The 24,432-nt window shown below is 38.5% G+C and overlaps 1 non-coding gene across 1 annotated transcript; it reads left to right on the forward strand.

Annotated features, from left to right (window-relative positions):
• Window positions 1–17,654: 17,654 nt before the first annotated feature.
• On the forward strand, window positions 17,655–17,758 carry LOC112788655 (small nucleolar RNA R71). Its single transcript, XR_003196012.1, has one exon. It is a non-coding gene; the product is annotated as a small nucleolar RNA R71 (small nucleolar RNA).
• Window positions 17,759–24,432: the final 6,674 nt, after the last annotated feature.

Here is a 24,432-nt window from a genome sequence, read left to right on the forward strand (position 1 = left end):
TTTGTAAACCACTTTTTGAGCCTTTTAATTCCTCTTTTGTTCTAATTTTAAGCACATCATTCACCCTAAGTGAAAGACCATTATGTCCTTGAATTGTATCTTTGATTAGCTTGGGTTGAGTGTGTGTGTTAATCAAGTGTGGGGGGGATTTGTGGAAGACATTGGGAGAAAGTTACTTTGGGTATTCATTGGGAAAATCTGGAAAAATGGGTAGTCACTCATGCATTCATTACTTAAAACATATGCATATCTTTTCTATGATAAAAGAAAAATTTTGGTGTACATACTTTGTATATATATAAAAAAAAGAGAGAAAAAAATGAGAAAGAAAAGAAATGAATGACAATAAAAATGTAAATAAAGGATGCATATGTGGTTGAATTAGAAAGAAAAATGCACGAGTGAATGAGAAAAAGGGAAGTGAATGGGTAGTTAGGTTGTTTTGTCATGTGTATATAGGTGATGTAGGATTAGGTGGACACTTGAGCTAATTAAAGATCTAATTCACTAAGTCCACTTAACCATATTGATCCTACCTTAACCCTAGCCCGATTACAACTCTCCAAAGACCTCATGATATTTGTTTTCATGCATCAAATATTAGTTGATTGTTATATGAATTGCAAATCTTTGAAGAATATGATTAAAAGAGAATTGAGCGATTAAGCCCTAATACACATTCGGTGAGGGGTTTGATTGCTGAATTCTATGTTCTTATCTCTTATATTATATCTTCTTGCAAGTTGTTTGGTTGTTAGTTTGAAAATCTCAATTCAATTCTTTGGACATTGGTCATATTGCTATATTTTCTTACCTTAGCCCTAAGGTTTTATTTTGGATTGATTAGAATTCTCTTGTTTGTTTTTGCCAAACTCAATAGGAAACCATAGTGTAGATATAGATAGATAGCATTTAGCATAGTTGCATGCATGTAAGTAGTTGCATTGAATAAGTTGCTTGCCCTTTCATCTTTCTCCTTTGATTATGATTAGCATGAGGACATGTTATTGTTTAAGGGTGGGATAATTGATGAATCCCTATTTGACGATATATTTTAGTTTGATTTGAGTGGATTTCATCAAATAAACCCACATTTATTCCCTTAAATAGCATGCTTTAGTGTTTTCTCTCTAAATTGAGCCTAATTGTGAAAACATGCTATTTTGTGCTTAATTTGATTAATTTTATTCCACTTTCATTCCAATCAATGCCTTGATAGTTTTGATGAGTGATTTTAGGTATAATAGGTTGGAATGGCTTGATGAGAGTGGAAGAGAAGCATGAAATTGGGAGAAAACATGAAGAAATCAAAGGAGAGAAGCATTTCAGAGTGTGCCCACGCACACCTTCTGTGCCCACGCACAAGGGTCAAAATCAGCACCTATACCCACATACAGACTTGTGTGTACGCATAGGATGGAAATCAGCAAGTGTGCCCATGCACAACTTTTATGCATACGCTCAGGAGGAAAATCAGCATGTGTGCGTACGCACATGCCTGTGCGTACGCACAAGTCCTTGCGCGTGACTTCATTAAAAAGTTACGTAGCTCGTGTTTGGAGAGGCCTTTTGGCCCATTTCTGATGGCTTGGAGGCATATTTGAAGGGGGAAGTAACACCAAATCACAACATACACTACCATACTTCATACTACACACCATACTTCATAGAATACATTTTAGGAGTAGTTTTAGGGTAGTTTAGCTTAGGATTTTCTCTCGAATTTCCTTAGGTTTAATTAGGTTTTCAATGTAGCATTTTATAGTCAATTTTGATCTTGGATTCTTGCTATCTCATTGTAAGTATTTCTTTAATTCTCTCTTTTATTATACTACTTGTTCTACACTTTTTTCTACTTTAATTTCCTTTATCAATACATATATAGTTTTGCAATTTTGACTTCTAGTTGGTTAATTTGATGCTTGATGATTATTAAATGTTTGTTTGAGTTGCTTTTATTGATTTTGAGCATTTGTGGTTAATAGCTTTCATTAATTTATAATTTTGCCATGTTTTGTGAATATGCATACTAGGTGTTTGATGAAATGCCAATTTTGATTATGGGGTAATTTCCATCCCTTGGCTTGGGAAAAATAAGTATATGGATTACTGAGCCATAATGTCCAACATTTAGTGATAATTCTTGGGTTGTTAGTTGTTATTGTTTCCACTAACACTAGCTTCTTACTAAAGTAATTAGTAAGTTAGCTAGGATTTGTGGATTGATAACAATTATGCTCACTTAACCTATCCTTTGATGCTAAGGGTTGACGTAGTGAGATTAATCCATCATAATTATCATAGTTGTAGTTATGGCAAGGAAGGGATTCTATAACTCATCCCAAGTCAAGGTTTCATTTATGTTTTGAACCACATTTTCATCACTTTATATCATTACTTGTCCATATTACATACATAGTACTTTAGTTCTTTTATTAGTTTAGTAATTACAATTTTGAATCGTTCTTTTATCCCTTTATTTGTTTACTTTAATCATTGAAAACACTCTTTGCCTTCCACAACTAAAATTGTGCGCTTGTTGGCACTAGTTCCTAGGGAGAACGACTCGGGAGTCTAAATACTCTCGGTTAAATTGATTTGAATTGTGACAATTTCTTGAATTAAATTTTGATTAGGATCAATTGTTGGTTTGGAGCTATACTTGCAATGAAAATCTATTTTGTGAAATTCCTAATCTACTTTTGGTCTTTATCAGGGGACCCCTAGCCAACGTCCAACGCCCCTAGGGAGTCCTTGCACATGGGAGACACTAAAGCTCATCCCAAACACTCACCAAGTGGGCCCCAGAAGTAGATTTTCGCACTACAAGCCTAAGCCTGTCATACTTCTGTAATCCTTAGTTTTTAGATTAGTATATATAGGAGGAGATCACCCTTGTTTAAGGACTTTTGATAATCTTCCACCACTTTACATGTTTTTACATTGTTCTATGTACAGTATGAGCCACTAAACCTCCTAGGTTAAAGTTAGGAGCTCTGTTGAATTTTATGGATTAATAAAAGTACTACTGTTCTATTTTCAATCTGTGTTTGATTCTATTCTAAGATGTATCTTCGTTCTTCAACCGTATGAATGAGTTGAACTGGCACAAGGTTATCTCTATTCTACATGGGTTCAGCGAGCATCTTTCATCGGATATCAATGAACCAGTAGCTTGAGAACACATTTCTTAGACGGCTAATCCACGACTTCGTTGGGGACTTCTCGAGACATCAGTTCAGCCGAGGTAAGGGGAGATTAGGGTCTTTGTGGTAAAGGCTAGAACCAAGGCGCAACATTCTCTAATCTGGAAGATTTAACCTTGTCTGTGGCGTGTTGAGTAGGATCACCATGGGAATGAACTGCAGGAGCTTCACCCTCATTCAGACTGGATGCGCACTAAACCTGGTGTTCAACCTAGAGGAAGATTGGTGGCCACTCAAACCGGCGTTGATCACATACAACCTGCTATAGAAGAAATCATTCACAGTTGGAGTAGATAGTAAGAAAGTATTGATCCAGAAGAACAAAGCATCTCTGAAGCCTTAACCATCTTCTTATCATTGAATTCACAACCATTAAGTAATGTTTTCTTTATTTTATTTTTATGTGCTTAAACAACTAAACAACTTTTCTATCCGCCTAACTAAGATTTACAAGATAACCACTGTTTGATCCAAGCCAACAATTCTCGTAGGATCGACCCTGACTCACCTGAGGTATTACTTGGACGACCCAGTGCACTTGCTGGTTCAGTTGTGTGAAGTTAAATTCCGCGCACCAGGCTCCTGGAAGAGTGTTCCTGGCATTGGCAACGCAAGGATATAACTGGCTAACCTTCAGAATAATGCCTGTGATAGTGGTCGCGCGTACACATGACCCACACGTATGCGTGACAAGTGCAACCAACGCCCATAATCAAGAGTGCCCGATTTAACCAATGCCAGTTGGGCGTTGGCAACACCAACAATAGGGGGGCGTTAGTGGAAAATAATGCCCAAGCCATCTGGAACCCCTCAATTTCGTTCAATTTTTGCTTCACGGTCCACTCAAAATTCATGCAAGCAAGCCCACAATTGTCAACAAATAAAGTCCACAAGAATCATCTAACAGTAGTTAATTTTTATTTGATTGTAATTTGTTTTTAATTTCATTTGAATTTGTAATCTAGGATAGCTTATAAATAGGACTTAGTTTCATCATTTGATGGAATCCACAATCCGGGGAGGGGGTCTTCGAACTCCTCTCTTCATACTTCACACTTCTCTTCTCTTCCATTTTCTTCCATACCCACTCCTGTAAATATTTAATTATGAGCTTCTAATTCTCTACATTTGGAAGAGGGGCTCTATTTGAATTTTAAATGAATTGATGTTTATTTTCTTCTCTTCTTGATTCTATCTTTGTTTATCTAAGATAGAATTTTCGTTCTTCAAAGATTCAATTCGATCAGAAGAGGAATTGGATCTATTATAATTCTATGTGAACCTTTGAAAAGGAATCATAGTAATTTAGTTTGAAACTCTCTTCTCATAATGAATTTGATTTTGATTCGAAGTTGATATTGTGACATGTTATCTCTCTGAAATTGGGATCTTAGGAGTTGTGTGGCATGGGATTAGAAATTATGCTTCATCTCTTTTCATGAGCATTGGATCAAGGAATTTGCATTTGATCATGATTTGAGAAATTGAGTATCCAAGGAATTGGAGCTCAATTACTTATGATCCGCTAGAGATCTAAACATTGCATCAACAAGAGAAGAAGTTGAGAATCATTGATTCAGGAGAAATTAACATCTCCAATCCTTAATGTCTTCTATTCTTAATTCTTGCCGTTCTTTATATTCATGCAATTTAATTCCTAATAATCTACATTTTCAGTCATTTACTTTATTGCACTTTACTTTCCAGTACCTTACTTTTATGTTCTTTATTTTCTTGTACTTTATTGCTTCCTTTTACTTTCATGTCATTTACATTTCTTAATTGCTCATCATCTCAATATGAACCATCTAACTAGAATAATCAATTAACTATTGATTGCTTAATCCTTTAATTCTTGTGGGATCGACCTCACTCTAAGTGAGTTTTATTACTTGATTACGACCCAGTATACTTGTCGATGGAATATTGTTCTTGCAATTTTCGTACCAAGTTTTTGGCGCTGTTCCCGGGGATTAATTATGATTAACAAACTATCAGTTGTTTGATTACCTAGATTAGACACTTTTTCTTTGTTTGTTTTAGTTATTTCTTGCTTTTAATTCTTTCTTTTCTTTTGTCAGTTAATTGTTTGTGATATTGCCTCACTAAGAATTTCTTATTTGTGACATAAGGAATTTCAATTTCTCTTGGTGATTGTATTTGCTATAGAGCATTTTCAAAGAAGAATGGAGTATACATCATCCTTTGGTCAATCAAATTACATGGAAAACTTTCCACCACCACAAAATGATTCATGTTATTATGCTAATGGTGCCTGGAAGTATCAACAAGGAATGATGGAGTTTGAGCAATCAAATGAAATGGGATACTTCCCAGAGCCACAAAATAACTCATACTGTTATGACAACTACCCGAATTGTGGCTGGGGAAAAGATTTTAATGATCCATATTCTATCCATCAAGAGCCATCACCTCTTAATTGTACAACCTCACCTCCTAATTTTTTATATCAAACTTCTTCATCACTTGAGTATGCCTCAGCACAAAATTCATTCCATAATCCATACAATTTATTCCACCACCCACAAAATTCATTCCACTATACATAAAAAATTTTTCAGAGTCCACAAAACTCATATCATTACCCACAAAACTCATTCCACTCCCAAAACAACATGCAACCACAAACTAACCAATTTCAGTCTCAAGAAAACCCCAACCAACCATCACAACCTACACAACCTTCCTCAGATACCCAAAGACTTTCTAGGCTGGAACTCCTCCTTAAAAAGATCATAAAGAACGACAAAAGATATAGAGAGACTACTTCACTTTCTCAAGAAACTGAGAATTTCATTCAATGGTCCAAAAATTTAGGGTAGAACAAGACATCGTCTTGAGGAACATTGAAGTGCATTTAGACCAAATTACTAAAAACTTAGCAAAATCCACCAATATCTTCCCAGGTGACATTGAGAATATCCCCAGGGAAGAAGGGAAGGCCATGAATGGAGTAGTGGTTAGAAAGGAGGATGAAGACCAATTTGTGGGTGCAAAAGAGGAATTTGAAAAACAAGATAAAGAAGCCCCTGTACCAAGTGAAATTCCAATGAAGAAGGAGGTTGTAGAGGTATACAAGCCTAGGATTCCATATCCACAGAGGCTATTAGAGGTGACAAAGGAACATGCAAACCCATTTCCAAAGAAAGCAATGCAAGATCCTACAAAAGAAAGCGAGAAAGTCAATCAAGGGAGTCCACACTCTAATGAAACAGAGAGTTGCATGGAGAGTGAGTCAATTGAACCACCAATTCAAGAAGCTCTTGATGAAGGAAACACTCTAACCATCACATAACACCCAAATCTTGAAATCAAAGAAGTGAAGGCAACCAAGAAAAGCACTGAAAAAAGGATTGTGACCAAGAAACAGATGACAATATCCATGAAGAAGAAAAGGTCAAAGTGAAATCCAACCCTTGCTCCAATAAGCAAGTTCACTCAAGCAACCAACAAAAGAAAGCTTGCTGGGAGGAAATCAAAACAGAAGAATCAACTTTCTCCTCTTCCCCCTTGAAGTCATTTCTCTTAATCAACTGGAATAAGACGAAGAAATTCAAGAATCAAATGTCAAGCTAATGACATTAAAAGAGCGCTTGTTGGGAGGCAACCCAACCATTGGTAACATTTTCTTTCTTTGCTTAGTTTACTTTCAAATAATTTCGCATGTGATTGCATAGAATAAGTTTGGTGTTGCCATACAACAATTTGATTTCCAAATCTTCATTGGGTACTTGCAACAATTTCAAATGAAAGTGTCACACTAAGTTTGGTGTTGCCACTTATCTTTGATGCAAAGCACCATGCACAACCCACTTAGTAATGTAATCACATTGTCTCTGTTTCTTTGGCCTTCACTGTTATGTTTAACTTTGCTTGCTTAAACACATGCATTACTCACATATCTTCTTGAAGACATTCATGATTAATCATAAATTTCATCACCACTGTTTTATTTGTTACTTGAGGACAAGCAATCATTCTAAATTTGGTGTGAGAGGGGAAGAATATAAGGAAAATGACAACAACAATGATGAAGATTGATGCGTGAGCATCTTGTACCCTTTTATTATCATTTTCTAATTGTTTTTAGTTAGATTTTATTTAGTTTTACTTGATTTTAGTGTAAAAATGACCCTTATTCTACATTAGTTCTTGTGATTCTCGAGAGAGTTATCTCACTTGAACAACAGTTTGAAAACAAATTGCTCCTAAATTTCTAATTACATGAACTAATTTGGATATGTGACATATAATCCTATTAGCTTTGGGTAATTAGGGTTTTTGTGGCGTTAAACTAGTTTTATGAACTTAACCCTCTAATCATAATTAAGTGACCACGAGAGTGGCCGTTAATGAAGGTTAGAGGAGGCTAAATCATTAAGAGATTAGAGTCTAGACATTTACAGTTTGCCATAGAATGAATCATTCATTGTTAAAATAGTTGGTAAGAACTTTTAATTCGAAAAGATAAACATCTCCAAAGCCTTAACTGTTTTCTCATATTGTTTTTACACCAAACCATTATTTGCTTTCTTTATTTCCCTGTTAATTGTTTATGTGAATTGAAACTCACCAAACCCCTTTTATTTTAATTGCTCACTTTATTTTATTTTATTTCTTTTTACATAGGACATCTCACTGGGAGCTTTCTATACTCTGACATAGAGACTCCCACTTTTTCTGTGTGTCTTGTTTGTTTATGTGTATGAATAGGGACAAAGAATCCCTTCTTGAGGCAGCCTCTGCAACAAGCCAGAGCCTACAAAGTCGGAGAGAATCTCAAGAAAACTTTTGAGAAGGAAGTTGAAGAGCCTACCATGGACACTTCAGGTGGAAACGTGAACAATAACGAGCAGGGAAGGAGGACACTTAGCTTATACACTACACACACTCCTGACTTTTATGGGCGCAATATAGCTGTACCTGCCATTGGTGCCAATAATTTTGAGCTAAAGCCGCAGTTGATCACTCTAGTGCAACAAAACTGCCAGTTTCATGGACTACCATAGGAGGACCCCAATTTATTCATGTCTAACTTCCTGGAGATCTGTGACACTGGATAACTCTGCAAGTGGTTCGTTGTATATGAAGAAGACTCCTGAAGAGGCGAATGAGCTTATTGAGATGGTTGCCAACAACCAGTATTTTTACACTTTTGAGAAAAATCCTGTGAACACTGGGACTTTATGCAGAAGAAAAGAGTTATGAAGGTGGATACACTCGATTCCATCTTGGCTCAGAACAAGATCATGTCCTAGCAAATTAGCATGATCTCTCAATACTTAACAGGGATGCAAGTCTCAGCTATCAACACTCAAGATGCATCCTGTGATATGACTGGAAGCTACAACCAAGGGGATGCTTGTGGCTGTGCTCAACCCACTACTGAGCAAGTTAATTACATGGAAAACTCTTCCAAAAATCCCAACAATAATATCTATTCAAATACTTTCAATCAGGGATGGAGGAATCACCTTAACTTTGGACGGAGAGAGCAGCCACAAAAGCCCCAATAGAGCTTTAACAACAACCAGGGCGGATCCAATCAGAACAGGTTTAACACCCATCAGTTCCAGCCCTCTCAACAGCAGCAAGGACCCTCTTAGAGACAAGACAATTTTGACTTAGCCACAATAGTATCTAAACTTTCTAAGACCACCTACAGTTTTATACAAGAGACAAGGGCTTCAATTCGGAACTTGAAAGTGCAAGTGAGTCAGTTGAGCAAGAGGATACCTGAGAGACCTCCCAACACTCTTCCAAGTAACACAGAGGTAAATCCAAGAGAAGAGTGTAAGGCCCTAACCATGGGCAAGGAGGCCGAGCCTAAGGAAAAGTATGCTGCTGAGGATTTGAAGGAAGAAAAGGCTCAAGAAGAGGCTGGAAAAGCACTGTTACATGCCCCATTAGTGGCACAAGAGCCGAAAGTACTACACCCACAGAAACTACAAGAGGAGACCAAAGATGAGCAATTCACTCAGTTCCTAGAAATCTTTAAAATGTTGCTCATCAATATTCCTTTTGCTGAGGTGTTGGAGAAAATTCCTCCATATATGGCCTGTTTGAAAAGCGCACTCTCTGAAAAGAAGGCCATGAAGGGAGATAAAACTGTCATTTTGACCAAGGAGTGTAGTGCACTAGTTCAGAGGAGGCTACCCAAGAAGATGGCAGATCTCGGAAGCTTCCTGATTTTCTGTACTATAGGGACTATCACATTTGGGAGGTCACTCTGTGATCTTGGTTCAACCATAAATCTAATGCCTTTGTCTGCGATGAAGAAACTGGGGATCCAAGAGGCGCAGCCGACAAGAATTGCACTGGAGATGGCTGACAAGTCTCGGAAACAAGCATATGGATTAGTGGAGAATATCCTAGTAAAGGTTGAAGACCTTTACCTCCCTGCAGACTTTGTGATACTTGATACGGGAGAGGATACAAACAACTCCATAATCCTAGGAAGTCCATTCCTAGCCAAGGAAGAGCCCTGATTGACGCTGAGAGAGGAGAGTTATGCCTGAGGATGCATGAAGACTATTTGCTGTTCAAGATCTTTAAACCTCCACCACTCTCTAATAAAGAAGGTACTTCCATGGAGAGCTCAGTGCTTAAGCCTTCTCACTTGGTGGAAAGCCATACAGTACCCCCTGACATCAAACCTAAGTTTGGTGTTGGGCATCCACCACCCACCAAAGATGGAAGAGGCCCCAAAAAGAAATTACCCAAGGGCTGGAGGAATAAGAAGATTCCTACTGAAGTCTTCTTATCCGGCATGAAGTACCACATACTGTGAACATGATCTTATCTCTAGAGCATGTTGAGCTAATTCATGAGAGCACAGGAAAGAATTTCACAATGAGAGGTGAAGATATGAGCCTCTATGATCCTCCTCCTTAGAGGAGCTGCCCGTCAAGCTAATGACAGTAAAGAAGCGTTTGTTGGGAGGCAACCCAACCATACGTATCCTTTAGTTTATTTTTGCTTTATTTCAGTTTTAATTCAGTTTTACTTTAGTTTGTTTTCATTTAATTTTATTTCTCATTGATTTTCATAGTTTTCCTAGTTTTTCTAACGTTTGAGATTATGTACAGCACCTAGAACAGGAACAAGAAAACATAGGCAAAAAAATAGCACACCCTGGAGGAGACCTGCTGGGTTCTGGCATTTAGCGCCATGAAGGGAGGCAATGGTTGGGTGTTAAACGTCCAAAGGTAGCATTCACTTCATGTTTTAGCACCCCCCCTTGGGATGCTAAATGCCAGGGGTGCTAAAAAAAAGAGGATGATCCCCTGCTGGCGTTAAACTCCAGAACTGGCCTTAAACGTCAGAACTGGCATTTATCGCCCAGCAGGGGCAGTTTTGAAATTTAAGGAAGGCTTTGCACCATTGGTTGAACTCCATTTCCCAACCTTCTTTACCCATTCAAAGTTATTTACTCTCTCTCCTCCTTACCCACATTTTCATCCACATTCATCCTTCCCATCACCTATCACTTCTCTTAATTCTCTTAACCCACCTCCTACTCCACCTAATCCACTCTCATCTATCCTGTCAATCTCTCCTCCAAACAACCCAAATTTAAATTCAATTTCCCCTACCCTTTTCCCATAACCGAACCACTATCCCTCCCCATAAATACCCCCCTCTTCATCCACTTTCACCATACCTCACACTACTATCTCTTTACTCCATTCCTCTTCACCATACACACTCCCTTTTCTTTCTTTTTCCCTTTCCCTTAGCCAAGGCCGAAGCCTTCACCTTCACCCCCTATCCATTTTATTTCTATTTTTGTTTTTCTTATTTTCTATCTTTACTTTGCTCGAGGACGAGCAACACTTTTAAGTTTGGTATTGGGAACTCTTAAAGGAAGAAGAAAGAGAAGGTGCCTACCTCTGATCCATTAGACTTCACCCAGTTCTTCTCCAAGACACATGAGGTCCACTTTTTTGAGGCAGTGCATGGTATGCAAAATTGTGATCATCAACAATGGCGCCAAAGGACTTGGAGCTCTTAAACGTGAATCACACTTTGTCACAATTCCGCACAACTAACTAGCAAGTGCACTGGGTCGTCCAAGTAATAAACCTTACGTGAGTAAGGGTCGATCCCACGGAGATTGTCGGCTTGAAGCAAGCTATGGTCATCTTGTAAATCTCAGTCAGGCGGATTCAAATGGTTATGGAGGATTGATAATTAAAAGATGAATAAAACATAAAATAAAGATAGAGATACTTATGTAATTCTTTGGTTGGAATTTCAGATAAGCGTATGAAGATGCTTTGTTCCTCCTGAACCTCTGCTTTCCTATTGCCTTCTTCCAATCATTCATACTCCTTTCCATGGCAAGCTTTATGTTGGGCATCACCGTTGTCAATGGCTACTTCCCGTCCTCTCAGTGAAAACGTTCCAAATGCGCTGTCACCGCACGGCTAATCATCTGTCGGTTCTCGATCATGTCGGAATAGGATCCATTGATCCTTTTGCGTCTGTCACACGCCCCACAATCGCGAGTTTGAAGCTCGTCACAGTCATTCCTTCCCAGATCCTACTCGGAATACCACAGACAAGGTTTAGACTTTCCGGATCTCAAGAATGACCGCCAATAATTCTAGCCTATACCACGAAGGTTCCAATCTTAGATTAGAAACCCAAGAGATACGCATTCAAGCCATTGCTAGTAGAACATAGGTGGTTGTCAGGAACATGTTCATAGGTGAGAATGATGATGAGTGTCACAGATCATCACATTCATCAAGTTGAAGAACGAATGAATATCTTGGAGAAGAAATAGACTTGAGTTGAATAGAAAAACAATAGTACTTTGTATTAATTCATGAAGAACAGCAGAGCTCCACACCTTAATCTATGGTGTGTAGAAACTCCACCGTTGAAAATACAAAAGTGATAATGGTGTAAGCATGGCCGAATGGCCAGCCCCCAAGGTCTAGGGACTAAACGTCCAAAGATTGTTCAAATACAATAGTAAAAGGTCCTATTTATAGAGAACTAGTAGCCTAGGATTTACAGAAATTAGTAATTAATGCAGAAATCTTCTTCCGGGCCCACTTGGTGTGTGCTTGGGCTGAGCATTGAAGCTTCCATGTGTAGAGATTTTTCTTGGAGTTAAACGCCAGCTTTCGTGCCAGTTTGGGCGTTTAACTCCAGCTTTTGTGCCAGTTTTGGAGTTAAACGCAAGAATTCTTAAGCTGACTTGGAACGCCGATTTGGGCCATCGAATCTCAGACAAAGTATGGACTATTATATATTGCTGGAAAGCCCAGGATGTCTGCTTTCCAACGCAATTGAAAGCGTGCCAATTGGGCTTCTGTAGCTCCAGAAAATCCACTTTGAGTGCAGGGAGGTCAGAATCCAACAGCATCTGCAGTCCTTTTTCAGCCTCTGAATCAGATTTTTGCTCAGGTCCCTCAATTTCAGCCAGAAAATACCTGAAATCACAGAAAAACACACAAACTCATAGTAAAGTCCAGAAATCTGATTTTTAAATAAAAACTAATAAAAATATAATAAAAACTAATTAAAATATACTAAAAACATACTAAAAACAATGCCAAAAAGTGTATAAATTATCCGCTCATCACAACACCCTTAAATTGTTGCTTGTCCCCAAGCAACTAAAAATCAAATAGGATAAAAAGAAGAGAATATACAATGAATTCCAAAAATATCTATGAAGATCAGTATTAATTAGATGAGCGGGGCTTTTAGCTTTTTGCTTCTGAACAATTTTGGCATCGCACTTTATCCCTTGAAGTTCCGAATGATTGGCATCTATAGGAACTCAGAATCCAGATAGAGTTATTGATTCTCCTAGTTAAGTATGTTGATTCTTGAACACAACTACTTTATGAGTCTTGGCCGTGGCCCTAAGCACTTTGTTTTCCAGTATTACCACCGGATACATAAATGCCACAGACAAATAACTGGGTGAACCTTTTTCAGATTGTGACTCAACTTTGCTAGAGTCCCCAATTAGAGGTGTCCAGGGTTCTTAAGCACACTCTTCTTTTTGCTTTGGACCTCGACTTTAACCGCTCAGTCTCAAGTTTTCACTTGACACCTTCACGCCACAAGCACATGGTTAGGGACAGCTTGGTTTAGCCGCTTAGGCCAGGATTTTATTCCTGTGGGCCCTCCTATCCACTGATGCTCAAAGCCTTGGATCCTTTTTATCACCCTTTCCTTTTGGTTTAAAGGGGTATTGGCTTTTTCTGCTTACTTTTCTTTTTTTTTCTTTTCTCTCTTTTTTTTTCTGCAAGCTTTTCACTGCTTTTTCTTGCTTCAAGAATCAATTTTATGATTTTTCAGATCATCAGATAACATTTCTCCTTTTCCCATCATTCTTTCAAGAGCCAACAATTTTAACATTCATAAACAATCAAATTCAAAAATATGCACTGTTCAAGCATTCATTCAGAAAAACAATAGTATTGCCACCACATCAAAATAATTAAACTGTTTTGAAATTTGAAATTCATGCACTTCTTTTTCTTTTTCAATTAAAAACATTTTTCTTTTAAGAAAGGTGATGGATTCATTTTCATAGCTTCAATGCATAGACACTAAGACACTAATGATCATGTAATAAAGACACAAACATAAATAAACATAAAGCACAATTTTCGAAAAATAGAAAATAAAGAACAAGGAAATTAAAGAACGGGTCCACCTTAGTGATGGCGGCTTGTTCTTCCTCTTGAAGATCTTATGGAGTGCTTGAGCTCCTCAATGTCTCTTCCTTGCCTTTATTGTTCCTCTCTCATGGTTCTTTGGTCTTCTCTAATTTCATGGAGGAGGATGGAATGCTCTTGGTGCTCCACCCTTAGTTGTTCCATGTTGGAACTTATTTCTCTTAGGGAGGTGTTGATTTGCTCCCAATAGTTTTGTGGAGGAAAATGCATCCCTTGAGGCATCTCAGGGGTTTCATGATGAGGAGTTTTCTCATGCTCTTGGTGAGGTTCTCTCACTTGCTCCATCCTTTTCTTAGTGATGGGCTTGTCCTCATCAATGAGGATGTCTTCCTCTATGTCAATTCCTGCTGAATTGCAGAGGTGAAAAATAAGATGAGGGAAGGCTTACCTTGCCATAGTGGAGGACTTGTCCACCACCTTGTAGAGTTCTTGGGATATAACCTCATGAACTTCTACTTCCTCTCTAATCATGATGCTATGAATCATGATAGCCCGGTCTATAGTAACTTCAGACCAGTTGCTAGTAGGAATGGCTGAGCGTTGGATGAACTCCAACCATCCCCTAGCCACGGGCTTGAGGTCATGCCTTCTTAGTTGAACTGGCTTCCCTCTTGAATCTCTCTTCCATTGAGCGCCCTCTTCACATATGTCCATGAGGACTTGGTCCAACCTTTAATCAAAGTTGACTCTTCTAGTGTATGGGTGTGCATCTCCTTGCATCATGGGCAAGTTGAATGCCAACCTTACATTTTCCAGACTAAAATCTAAGTATTTCCCCCGGACCATTGTAAGCCAATTCTTAGGATCCGGGTTCACACTTCGATCATGGTTCTTGGTGATCCATGCATTGGCATAGAACTCTTAAACCATTAAGATTCTGACTTGTTGAATGGGGTTGGTGAGAACTTCCCAACCTCTTCTTCGGATCTCATGTCCGATCTCCGGATATTCGCCCTTTTTGAGCTTAAAAGGGACCTCGGGGATCACCTTCTTCTTGGCCACAACTTCATAGAAGTGGTCTTGATGCACCCTTGAGAGGAATCTCTCCATCTTCCATGACTCGGAGGTGGAAGCTTTTGCCTTCCCTTTCCTCTTTCTAGAGGTTTTTCCGGCCTTTGTTGCCATTAATGGTTATGGAAAAACAAAAAAGCTTTAGCTTTTACCACACCAAACTTAGAAGGTTTGCTCGTCCTCGAGCAAAAGAAGAAAGAATAGAGTAGAAGAAGAAGAAATAGAGGAGATGGAGTGGGCTTTGTGTTTCGGCCAAGGGGGATAGATAGTGTGTATGTTTGTGTGAAAATGAAGGAGTGAAGATGGGTTTAAATAGGAGTGGAGAGGGGGGTTTGGGTTCGGCCATATAGGGTGGGTTTGGGAGGGAAAGTGGTTTGAATTTGAATGGGGAGGTAGGTGAGGTTTTATGAAGGATAGATGTGAGTGGTGAAGAGAATGGTGGGATTTGATAGGTGAGGGATTTTTGGGGAAGAGGTATTGAGGTGATTGGTGAATGGGTGAAGAAGAGAGAGAGAGGTGGGGTAGGTAGGGATCCTGTGGGGTCCACAGATCCTGAGGTGTCAAGGATTTCTCATCCCTGCACCATGTGGCGTGCAAAACGCCCCTTGCTGTCAATCCTGGCATTAAACGCCAGGCTGCTGCCGATTTCTGGCGTTTAACGCCAGCTTCTTGCCCATTCCTGGCATTAAACGCCAGTCTGGTGCCCATTTCTGGCATTAAACGCCCAGAATGGTGCCAGACTGGGCGTTTAACGCCCATTCTGCTACCCTTACTGGCATTTAAACGCCAGTAAGTTTCTCCTCCAGGGTGTTCTATTTTTCATTCTGTTTTTCCTTCTGTTAGCAATTTTTCAATTATTTTTGTGACTTCACATGATCATCAACCTATAGAAAACATAAAATAACAAAAGAAAATAGAAATTTAACATAGATAACTAAAAATTGGATTGCCTCCCAACAAGCACTTCTTTAATGTCAATAGCTTGACAGTGGCTCTCATGGAGCCTCACAGGTGTTCAGAGCAATGTTGGAACCTTCCAACACCAAACTTAGAGTTTGAATGTGGGGGTTCAACACCAAACTTAAAGTTTGGTTGTGGCCTCCCAACACCAAACATAGAGTTTGACTGTGGGGGCTCTGTTTGACTCTGTATTGAGAGAAGCTCTTCATGCTTCCTCTCCATGGTGACAGAGGGATATCCTTGAGCTTTAAACATAAGGGAGTCTCCATTCACTTGAATGATCAATTCTCCTCTGTCAACATCAATCACAGCTTTTACTGTGGCTAGGAAGGGTCTGCCAAGGATGATGGATTCATCCATACACTTCCCAGTCTCTAGGATTATGAAATCAGTAGGGATGTAATGGTCTTCAACCTTTACCAAGACATCCTCTACAAGTCCATAAGCCTGTTTCTTTGAATTGTCTGCCATCTCTAGTGAGATTCTTGCAGCTTGTACCTCAATGATCCCTAGCTTCTCCATTACAGAGATAGGCATGAGGTTTATGCTTGACCCTAGGTCACACAGACCGTTCTCAAAGGTCATGGTGCCTATGGTACAAGGTATTGAGAACTTTCCAGGATCTTGTCTCTTCAGAGGTAATCTCTGCCTAGTCAAGTCATCCAGTTCTTTGATGAGCAATGGAGGTTCATCCTCCCAAGTCTCATTACCAAACAACTTGGCATTTAGCTTCATGATTGCTCCAAGGTACTTAACAACTTTCTCTTCAGTAACATCTTCATCCTCTTCAGAGGAAGAATACTCATCAGAGCTCATGAATGGCAGAAGTAGATTCAATGGAATCTCTATGGTCTCTGTTTGAGCCTCAGATTCCCATGGTTCCTCATTAGGGAACTCCATGGAGGTCAGTGGACGTCCATTGAGGTATTCCTCAGTGGAGATCACTGTCTCTTCTTCCTCTCCAGGTTCGGCCATGTGAGACGTGTTTATGGCCTTGCACTCTCTCTTTGGATTCTTTTTTGTATTGCTTGGGAGAGTACTAAGAGGGAGTTCAGTAATTTTCTTACTCAGCTGACCCACTTGTGCCTCCAAATTTTTAATGGAGGACCTTGTTTCAGTCATGAAACTTTGAGTGGTTTTGATTAGATCAGAGACAATGGTTGCTTAATCAGAGTGGCTCTGTTTAGAATTCTTTGTTTGTTGCTGAGAAGATGATGGAAAAGGTTTGCTATTGGTAAACCTGTTTCTTCCACCATTATTGTTGTTGAAACCTTGTTGAGGTCTCTGTTGATCCTTCCATGAGAGATTTGGATGATTTCTCCATGAAGGATTATAGGTGTTTCCATAGGGTTCTCCCATGTAATTCACCTCTTCCGTTGTTGGGTTCTCAGGATCATAAGCTTCTTCTTCAGAGGAAGCTTCCTTAGTACTGCCTGTTGCTGCTTGCATTTCAGACAGACTCTGAGAAATCATATTGACTTGTTGGGTCAATATTTTATTCTGAGCCAATATGGCATTCAGAGTATCAATCTCAAGAACTCCTTTCTTCTGATTTGTCCCATTATTCACAGGATTCCTTTCAGAAGTGTACATGTATTGGTTAGTTGCAACCATTTCAATGAGTTCCTGAGCTTCTGCAAGCATCTTCTTTAGATGAAGAGATCCTCCAGCAGAGCTATCCAATGACATCTTGGATAGTTCAGACATACCATCATAGAAAATTCCTATGATGCTCCATTCAGAAAGCATGTCAGAAGGACATCTTCTGATTAATTGCTTGTATCTTTCCCAAGCTTCATAGAGGGATTCACCTTCCTTCTGTCTGAAGGTTTGGACTTCCACTCTGAGCTTGCTCAATTTTTGAGGTGGAAAAAACTTTGCTAAGAAGGCATTGACTAGCTTTTCCGAAGAGTTCAGGCTTTCTTTAGGTTGTGAGTCTAACCATATCCTAGCTCTGTCTCTTACAGCAAAAGGAAAAAGCATAAGTCTGTAGACTTCAGGGTCAACCCCATTGGTCTTGACAGTGTCACAGATTTGCAAGAATTCAGCTAAGAACTGATGAGGATCTTCCAATGGAAGTCCATGAAACTTGCAGTAAAGTCACCAAGCACCTTCCTTGCATTGTTGGCATTGTTGTTTTCGGCTGCCATGGTTTCTTCTTCCTTGAAGAGCTCTGTTAGGCCCTCTAAAGAGAATTGTGCTTTATCTTCTCTTAGCTTTCTCTTCAAGGTCCTTTCAGGTTCAGAATCAGCTTGAACAAGTATGCCTTTATCTTTGTTCCTGCTCATATGAAAGAGAAAAGAACAAGAAAGTAGGGAATCCTCTATGTCACAGTATAGAGATTCCTTGAGGTGTAGGAAGAAAAGAAGAATAGAAGGAGGAGGTAGATGGAAGAGAATTCGAACATATAAAGAAGGAGGGAGTTCGAATTGTACCTTAAGGAGGAGTGTTAGTCCTTTAAATAGAAGGATGTGAGAAGAGGGGAAGAATTTTTGAAAATAAATTAAGAAGATTTTGAAATAATTAAAAAGAAATTTGAAAATTTGATTGAGATTTTCGAAAATTTAGATTGGGAAAGAAATAAAGTGATTTCTGAAAAAGATTTTGAAATTAGAAATTAAAAAGATATGATTGAAAATTAATTTTGAAAAAGATGTGATTGAAAAGATATGATTGAAAAGATATGATTGAAAATCGATTTAGAAAAAGAAAGTTTTTAAAATTAAAGTTAATTACTTGACTAACAAGAAATTAAAAGATATGATTCTAAAATTTAAAGTTTGATCCTTTCTTAATAGGCAAGTAACAACTTGAAAATTTTGAAGTAAATCTTTAATTATAGCAAGGATTTTCGAAAATAATAATAAAATAAAAAATGGAAAAAAATTGATTTTGAAGAGATATGATTGAAAAGATATGATTTGAAAAAGATTTGATTTTGAAAAATTATAAAGATTTGAAAAAAAATTTGGATTAAAAACAAAATCTTCCCTCTAGTGTCCTTCTGGCATTAAACGCCCAGAATGGTATCCATTCTGGCATTTAACGCCCAAAATGCTACCTTTTTGGGCGTTAAACGCCCAGCCAGGTACCCTGGCTGGCGTTTAAACGCTAGTTTTCCTTCTTCACTGAGCGTTTTGAACGCCCAGCTTTTTCTGTTTGATTCCTCTGCTGAATGTTCTGAATCTTCAATTCTCTGTATTATTGACTTGAAAAGACACAATTTTGAAAATATTTTTGAATTTTTAATGATGAGAAATAACAAAAAATGCAACTAAGATCAAATGAACAATGCATGCAAGACACCAAACTTAGAAATTTTGTATTAGAGGCTTTAACAAATTGAGAATGCATAAGAAAAATAACAAAACACACAAAACAGGAGAATTTAAAGATCAGAGCACTGAAATCATCAAGAACAACTTGAAGATCAATGAAGAACAATATGTATAAATTTGAAAAATGCAAGAAGAAGAAAGTCATGCAATTGACACCAAACTTAAAAATTGATACTAGACTCAAACAAGAAACATAAAATATTTTTTATTTTTATGGTTTTAAAATTTTTTTTTGTGATTTTTGAAACTTATATGGAAAAGAAAATAAAGAGATTCAAAACTTTTAATGAGAATTCCAGGAATCATGCAATGTTAGTCTAAAGCTTCAGTCTACAAAGATTAGACATGTTTGGCCAAGCTTCAGCAGGACATTACATTCAGCAGCTAAATTGATGAGAATCAATCAGCTTTTGTGATGCTAAGAACATCACCTTGAAACTCTAGAATTCATTCTTAAAAATTCTGAAAAGTACCTAATCTAAGCAACAAGATGAACCGTCAGTTGTCCAAACTCGAACAATCCCCGGCAACAGTGCCAAAAACTTCGTATGCGAAATTGTGATCATCAACAATGGCGCCAAAGGACTTGGAGCTCTTAAACATGAATCACACTTTGTCACAATTCCGCACAACTAACCAGCAAGTGCACTGGGTCGTCCAAGTAATAAACCTTACGTGAGTAAGGGTCGATCCTACGGAGATTGTCGGCTTGAAGCAAGCTATGGTCATCTTGTAAATCTGAGTCAGGCGGATTCAAATAGTTATGGAGGATTGATAATTAAAAGATGAATAAAACATAAAATAAAGATAGAGATACTTATGTAATTCTTTGGTTGGAATTTCAGATAAGCGTATGAAGATGCTTTGTTCCTCCTGAACCTCTGCTTTCTTATTGCCTTCTTCCAATCATTCATACTCCTTTCCATGGCAAGCTTTATGTTGGGCATCACCGTTGTCAATGGCTACTTCCCGTCCTCTCAGTGAAAACGTTCCAAATGCGCTGTCACCGCACGGCTAATCATCTGTCGGTTCTCGATCATGTCGGAATAGGATCCATTGATCCTTTTGCGTCTGTCACACACCCCACAATCGCGAGTTTGAAGCTCGTCACAGTCATTCCTTCCCAGATCCTACTCGGAATACCACAGACAAGGTTTAGACTTTCCGGATCTCAAGAATGACCGCCAATAATTCTAGCCTATACCACGAAGGTTCCAATCTTAGAATAGAAACCCAAGAGATACGCATTCAAGCCATTGCTAGTAGAACATAGGTGGTTGTCAGGCACATGTTCATAGGTGAGAATGATGATGAGTGTCACGGATCATCACATTCATCAAGTTGAAGAACGAATGAATATCTTGGAGAAGAAATAGACTTGAGTTGAATAGAAAAACAATAGTACTTTGTATTAATTCATGAAGAACAGCAGAGCTCCACACCTTAATCTATGGTGTGTAGAAACTCCACCGTTGAAAATACAAAAGTGATAATGGTGTAAGCATGGCCGAATGGCCAGCCCCCAAGGTCTAGGGACTAAACGTCCAAAGATTGTTCAAATACAATAGTAAAAGGTCCTATTTATAGAGAACTAGTAGCCTAGGGTTTACAGAAATCAGTAATTAATGCAGAAATCTTCTTCTGGGCCCACTTGGTGTGTGCTTGGGCTGAGCATTGAAGCTTCCATGTGTAGAGATTTTTCTTGGAGTTAAACGCCAGCTTTTGTGCCAGTTTGGGCGTTTAACTCTAGCTTTTGTGCCAGTTTTGGAGTTAAACGCCAGAATTCTTGAGCTGACTTGGAACGTCGGTTTGGGCCATCAAATCTTGGGCAAAGTATGAACTATTATATATTGCTGGAAAGCCCAGGATATCTACTTTCCAACGCAATTGAGAGCGTGCCAATTGGGCTTCTGTAGCTCCAGAAAATCGACTTTGAGTGCAGGGAGGTCAGAATCCAACAGCATCTATAGTCCTTTTTCAACCTCTGAATCAGATTTTTGCTCAGGTCCCTCAATTTCAGCCAGAAAATACCTGAAATCACAGAAAAACACACAAACTCATAGTAAAGTCCAGAAATGTGATTTTTAAGTAAAAACTAATAAAAATATAATAAAAACTAATTAAAATATACTAAAAACATACTAAAAACAATGCCAAAAAGTGTATAAATTATCCGCTCATCAGTGCACAAGAAGAAGGTGATTCCTGAGGTCCGCTTCAATATGAAGCCAGAGGAGTACCCAAAGATCCTATACCAGATTCTGAGACGGGGTTGGGAAGTTCTGTCCAACCCCATGACTGAGGTTAGAGCATTGATAGTGCAGGAGTTCTACACCAATGCTTGGGTCACTTACAAGCATGTCAGAGGCTTGAACCCGAAGCCAAAGAACTGGCACAGTATGGTCAGAAGGCACATCATGGATTTCATCACGGAGAGTGTGAGGGTGGTGCTACAGTTACCACCATCCAGAAAGGACCCTCATTTATACACTCGCAGGGTCAACACTGACCAGTGGTTGGATCAAGTTTTTGCGGACACTTGCCTCTCCGGATCTCAGTGGAAGAGGGATTCTTAAGGCAAGTGGTGAATAGGATTTATGCCGGTTCAGAATTTAACAAAACCATTCCGTTGATAGCATAGTCCAAACCGGCAATCGATCCTCTCATCAAAGTTTAAAATAAGAATTTTCATAATTCAAAACAAATATAAACTGGGAGTTTTAAATCCCGGGTCATTCTCCCTATGAATTGCAATGAAGTGCTCAATTATTAGCTTTGAGGAATTGGGGTTTTGATGGTAAGAAACAAGAAATATAAATAGCAAGAAATTAAAGAAACATGCAAACAAACAAGAAATGTAAATAGCAAGAAAGTAAATAAGCATGCAAAGAATTAACCTCAAGGCAATTAATCAAGAGAAAGGAAAATTCAAATGCTAGAAACCTCTTGGTAAGGATTGAGAGTTAAGGTTACCTATCCTAGCCACTGACCACAAACTCATGATGATTATGAAGAGTTAATCCTGCTTAGTCAATCCTACATCTAGGATATGTCAAATAGGCATAATTGACCTCAATCCACAAGTCCTAGCCAACTCACTAATTAGCTTAGTGAGAGACTAGCATTAGTGGAAACCAAATCAACTAACTACTATAATATATCAATCAAGAATGGACATCAATGACTCAAAGTCACCAAAGTCCTCAATTCCAAGCCAAGAGTATGGACAACTATACTAAAACTAAGCCAGGCATTTTATCAAACACTTGGTGTGTACGAAAATAAAATCATATTAAATTGCAATAAAAATAAATCCTAAAGCTACCAAATGCAAGAAATTGATAACCAAGAATTAAAGAGACCAACAATAACATGAAAACATAAATTGCATTAAATAAAATGGAAATTAACAAGGGTTCATCAACATAAAAAGTAACTGGTAGCACGAATCCCTACACCTTTTCGTACTATTGTACCAGCAAGTGCACTGAGTCGTCCAAGTAATACCTGAGCGAGTCATCCCACGGAGATTGTGGTTTGAAGCAAGCCATGGTTATCTTGCAGGTCTTAGTCAGGCGAAATTAGAAGGTTTATGTTTAGATGCAGTTTGATTGTGAAAGGAATACCGAATTGTAATAAAGTTAAGGAATAGGGTTAAGGATTGGAGTTGCTTTGTCTTTCTGAATTAACTCTAGTACTACTGCTCTCCTTGCTTGTAAGTGATTTCTTCAATGGCAGGCTATATGTGATTGATACTGGTTTGAGTAGCTGCCAATACTCCTTCGGATCTGAACCCCAGGTTTAGTGCGGATCCATCTCTACTTGAAGGTGAAGCGCGTACAGACCATTCTCCTTTATGATCCTACTCAAAATGCCACAGACAAGGTCGGATCTTCCGGATCAGAGAATGCTGCATCTTTGGGTTCTAGCCTCTACCACAGAGACCCTAATCTCCCCGGAAATTGGCTGAACTGATGTCTCAAGAAGTCCCCAACAAAGTCGTGGATTAGCCGTCTGAGAGATGTATATTCAAGCTGTTGGTTCGTCCTTATCCGGTGAAAGACACATTCTGAACCCAAGAGCTAATTTGTTAGATCATCCTATTCACCACGATGAAGTACGAATATACATCTTAGAATTAATCAAACACAGGTCAAAGAGAAACAGTAGTACTTTTATTAATTCATAGGACTCAGCAGGACTCCTCCCCTCAACCTAGGAGGTTTAGAAACTCATACTGAAAGGAAAATACAATATAAAACTCGAAAATAGCATAAAGAGGTCTATGATGTCTGAATGATTATTTAAAATACACTTTAAATACTAAACAGATGACTAGTAAGGGTAAAATAGTCTTTTTAGTGCTAAAATCCGCTTCTGCAGCCCACTTGGTGAGTGTTTGGACTGAGCTTTGATGAGATCCACGTGCTATGAGGCTTCTTGGGCGTGGAACACCAGCTAGGGGGTCCTCTCTGGGCGTTTGTACATTGGTCTCTGCTCTTCGGGCGCTAAATGCCTGAAGGGGGCAGGAAGCTGGCATTGGATGCCAGTTTTGGGCCTTCTAATCCGAAGCAAAGTATAGACTACTATATATTTCTGGAAATCTCTAGAAGTCAGATTTCTATAGCCAGCTCCATTTGGACTTCTGTAGCTCCAGAAAAGTTCTTCCGAATGCAGGTAGGTCAGATTTAGACAACATTTACAGTGCTTTCTCTGTCTCTGAATCAGACTTCTGCTCCAGCTCCTCAATTTCAGCCAGAAAATACCTGAAATTGTCTAAAAACACAAACTCATAGTAGAATCTAAAAATGTGAATTTAACACTAAAATCTATAAAAACTTAATAAAAAGTAAACAGAAACTACTAAAACCTATATGAAAATGATGCCAACGAGCGTATAAAATATCTGCTCTTCATAAGACCAAACTTAAATTGTTGCTTGTCCCCAAGCAACTAAAAATACAGTAGGATAAAAAAGAAAATTAAGATACAATAAATTTATAAGTTTCAAATGAAGCCTAGTTAAAATCAAATGAGCGGGACTTAGTAGCTATTTGCTTCTAAATAGTCTGGGCATCTCACTATCCATTGAAACTCAAAGATGTTGGCATCCTTAGGAATTTAGAATCCAGATGATATTATTGATTCTCTTAGTTAAGCTTATTTTGATTCTTGAACACAGCTTTC

The sequence above is a fragment of the Arachis hypogaea genome, chromosome 20 (assembly GCF_003086295.3).
Source record: "Arachis hypogaea cultivar Tifrunner chromosome 20, arahy.Tifrunner.gnm2.J5K5, whole genome shotgun sequence".
NCBI classification, from domain to species: Eukaryota; Viridiplantae; Streptophyta; class Magnoliopsida; order Fabales; family Fabaceae; genus Arachis; species Arachis hypogaea.